The sequence below is a fragment of the Durio zibethinus genome, chromosome 19 (assembly GCF_047325235.1).
Source record: "Durio zibethinus cultivar Kanyao isolate XHJ-2024 chromosome 19, ASM4732523v1, whole genome shotgun sequence".
Taxonomy (NCBI): domain Eukaryota; kingdom Viridiplantae; phylum Streptophyta; class Magnoliopsida; order Malvales; family Malvaceae; genus Durio; species Durio zibethinus.
The window spans coordinates 20,129,796-20,134,412 of record NC_143180.1 but is presented as its reverse complement, the minus strand read 5'-3'; the positions used below and the strand labels follow the sequence as shown (position 1 = coordinate 20,134,412).

At 35.3% G+C, this 4,617-nt stretch overlaps 1 pseudogene; it reads left to right on the top strand.

The window, feature by feature from the left end:
* Nucleotides 1–232: 232 nt before the first annotated feature.
* Nucleotides 233–4,228, top strand: LOC111310503 (uncharacterized; annotated as a pseudogene).
* The last annotated feature ends 389 nt before the right edge of the window (nucleotides 4,229–4,617 follow it).

The window sequence follows — 4,617 nt, the reverse complement described above, 5'->3', positions numbered from 1 at the left end:
ACTTGATCAATAATTGTTTATATGTTCATTTAAATAGTTTAAATTAATCATTTAAAATTGTAGCAATTTGACAATATTTATCAGACAAACATACATGTATGAACATAACAAGTAGCGAAAATTAAACATAGAAAATTGAATCCAAAATCGTATCTATTTGTTGTGAACATCATAATTGGTATGCATATGATTTTCAAACATGAGTTTAGTTCATACCTTAAGTTATGGATTGTCAAAAATCTAAGAACTTACGACATGTTTGGTTTGTAAAATAAAATAAAAGAGGAATGAAACTTGTATTTTGTGAGAATAAAATATAGAAGGAATAGAATATAACATGTACTATGAAGTTTGATTATTATAATAGTCAACTTATCCTTTTTGAACTATCCAAATCATGTCATCTTTCTTAATACCATTCAAAGTCATGTTCTTCCTCATACTTGTCCTGCTTCACTCTTCCTCTGTTTTTGCTTCTTCATCCTCCATTGCTGCACTTACAAGAGGTAAAGAAGCGGAAACTCTTCTAAAATGGAAAGACAACAACACCCAAACTTTGCTCTTTTCTTTGTGGGTTGGAGACTCCCATTGCAGTTGGGGTGGAATTACCTGCGACAAGGCTGAAAGCATCACCAATCTAAGCCTTCCAGATTCTGGGTTGAAAGGTACACTTCATAGTCTTAGCTTTCTTTTCTTCCCTAACCTGATGAGGCTTAACCTTCGCAACAACTCACTGTATGGGCCCATTCCTTCACACATTGGGAACCTTTCCAAGCTCACCTTCCTTGACTTGCAATACAATAACTTTTCGGGGAATATTCCATCCGAAATTTGCTTATTGAAAGGTCTTGAGTTGATTTCCTTGGCAAGTAATGAGATCAGTGGTTCCATTCCATTAGAGATAGGGAGGCTGAGTTCAGTTTCCGAGATTTATTTCTTTGATAACTATCTACGTGGTTCTATCCCTGCTTCCATAGGAAACTTGACCTACTTATCTGTTCTCCACCTCTATCAAAATATGTTTTGTGGATCGATACCTCAAGAAATAGGGATGCTTAAATCTCTCACTGACTTTGAGTTTAGTCATTATAATTTCTCTGGTTCAGTCCCTGCTTCCATAAGAAACTTGACCAGTTTATCCAGCCTCTACCTTCATATAATATGTTTTCTGGGTCGATACCTCAAGAGATAGGGATGCTTAAATCTCTCACTGACTATGAGTTGAATCAAAATAATTTCTCTGGTTCAATCCCTGCTTCCATAGGAAACTTGACCAACTTATCTTTTTTCTACCTCTACCAAAATATGTTTTCTGGATCGATGCCTCAAGAGATAGGCATGCTTAAATCTCTCACTGATATTGAGTTAAGTCAAAATAATTTCTTTGGTTCAATCCCTGCTTGCATAGGAAACTTGACCAGTCTATCCACTCTTTACCTCGATCAAAATATGTTTTCTGGGTCGATACCTCAAGAGATAGGGATGCTTAAATCTCTCACTGACTTTGGGTTGAGTAAAAATAATTTCTCTGGTTCAATCCCTGCTTCCGTAGGAAGCATACCGAAGCTTATGAGGATATATCTTCACCATAATCATTTATCAGGGCCAATTCCTTCAGCGCTCGGCAATCTTACGCATTTGCAATCATTACAATTAGGAGATAACCATCTCAGTGGTCCATTACCCAAAAATTTATGCAGGGGTGGACAACTCGCAAATCTTTCGGCTTTCAACAACAATTTGACGGATCTTATCCCACCAACTTTGAAAACTTGCAAAAGCTTATTCAGAGTTAGGCTCGAAGGAAACCAGTTGACAGGAAATATATCAGAAGCTTTTGGTATATATCCTAATTTGAATTATATTGCATTAAGCAACAACAAATTTTATGGCGAACTTTCGCCAAACTGGGGGCAATGCCATAGTCTAACAAGCCTACGGATCTCCAATAATAACATTTCTGGAAAGATACCACCTGAGCTGAAGCAGGCAACTCAATTACACGAACTCGATGTCTCTTCAAATCATCTCATTGGTGAGATTCCCAAGGAATTGAGAGCGTTGACATTGATGTACAAACTTTTGCTAAGTGGTAACCAACTTTCAGGCAAAATTCCACCAGAGATTGGAGTTCTTTCAAATCTACAATATCTTAACTTGGCATCAAACAATTTGAGTGGACCGATTCCTAATCAACTTGGAGAGTGCTCAAAGTTATTGGACCTGAATTTGAGCAAGAATAAACTTGGAGAAAGCATTCCATTTTCAGTAAGCTACATAAATGGCCTTCAAAATCTAGATTTAAGTCAGAATTTACTTATTGGGAAGATACCACAGGAGCTTGCAAAATTACATTCCTTGGAAATATTGGACCTTTCGCACAATATGCTGAACGGTTCCATCCCAAATTCTTTTAATGATTTAAAAAGCTTGACTGTTGTGAATATATCTTACAATCAATTAGAAGGCCCTATTCCTAACATTAAGGCATTTCATGAGGCTTCATTTGATGCCTTAAGAAGCAATAAGGGACTATGTGGTAATGCCACTGGACTAATGCCTTGTGCTGTCGCTGCTACTAGCAACGGTCATAGAAAAAGCAGCAAAGTCATCATTTTCATTGTACTTCCACTCTTTGGTCTTCTTCTTTTGCTCTTTGTCATGGCTGGAAGTTTCCTTATTCTTTGCCAAAAGAACCAAACCAGAAAATCCGAGTCCATCGAGGCACAACTTGGAGATTTTTTCACATTGTGGGGATATAATGGAAGAATACTCTATGAGAACATTATTGAAGCCACTGAAGATTTCAGCTCCAACAATTGCATTGGTTCAGGAGGCTATGGAGCTGTTTATAAAGCTGCGGTACCCATTGGGGAGGTGGTTGCTGTGAAGAAACTTCACCAATCTGAAGATAGCATGATCTCCAACAACTTGAAAGCCTTTGAAAGCGAGATTCATGCTTTATCAGAAATAAGGCATCGTAACATTGTGAAGCTGTATGGCTTTTGCTCACATCCAAAGAACTCATTTTTGGTTTATGAGTTTGTAGAAAGAGGAAGTTTGAGAATGGTGTTAAGCAACAAGGATGAGGCAATGGAGTTGGATTGGGAGAAGAGGCTAAATGTTGTAAAAGGAGTGGCAAATGCCTTGTCTTATATGCATCATGACCATTCACCACCTATAATTCATCGAGACATTTCCAGCAACAATGTTCTTTTGGATTTGGACTTTGAGGCTCATGTCTCAGATTTCGGTACAGCTAGGCTTTTAAAGCTTGACTCTTCTAATTGGACCTCACTTGTTGGTACTTTTGGGAACATAGCTCCAGGTATTTATTGATATCTTTTTTTAAGATACTTTAAACATGTCATCGTTCAATTAAAAGTGTTAGTTTGTGTGTAAATTGATGCATTAAAACAAAGTTCAATTAGTATCACGATTGTAACTTTTCAAATTTTAAGTATCAAATTAAGAATTTTACTATAATTCAAGTATCGAATGTGTAATTAATCTTTGAAGTTTAACACTTAATTTTTCAATATTCAATATATCTAACGATGAACTAAATGTAAAATTTTGTTAGAACCTATCAATTTCAATTATCAAGTAATCTTCTAAACATTTACAATTTCTTTTCAACATTATTTTATAATCTTCTCAATATTCTTTATTCTTACATAATAGTGTATTGATAAAATATATTTCTTGCTTAATAGACCACATTGATTAGATATATTTTTTTAAACAGAGTTGGCTTATATATCGAAAGTAGATGAGAGATATGATGTATACAGTTTTGGAGTGCTAACAATGGAAATATTTATGGGGAGGCATCCTATTGATTTGATTTCATGTTTACCATCGTCGTCGTCATCAGCATCAAGATCGACATTGGTACCAAATGAGAACCAACAGATTTTACTTAAAGATGTGATAGACCAACGTCTTTCACCACCGGTAAGACAAGTTGCAAAGGATGTTGTCTCTACCACAAAGCTAGCACTTGCATGCTTGAATGGCAATCACCAACTTCGGCCAACCATGCGACAAGTCACTCAAGCCCTTACTCGTCAATCGCTTCCATTGTCCAATCCATTCTCAATCATAAAATTGGGAGAATTGTGGGATCATGAAGTTTGCAAGGGCTAATATTAAGGTGCTAATAATTTGAATAATTATTCTAACCACGTGTATTTACTTTCAATTTATTTTTTTCTCCTTTGTATTGAAAATGTTTAAGCACTTTTATAATAAAGCCTTTGTAGTGAATCGGCTGTAATATAGAATATCTATGTTTAAACACTCAATTTGTATGTTTAAAATTCTCTATTTCTAAAATGTAACTAATGGTTAGTCGTAGAATTTCGACTTTCAATATCAATTGTGATATTCTCTTGTAGTACCAATTTGCTATAGTGCTTTTGCTTTGGAATGCTACAGCAATTTTAATATCACTTTTTTATTTGTTTGAATAAATAAAGAATACAATTGGTGAGTACACCAAACTACAATAAACACAACTTCACACAATAATCTTTTGATTTTACTATTTACTGGCCATTTATTCTTATACACATTATTTCCCACAATTTCATCTTTCTAACTTTTCTTCATTTC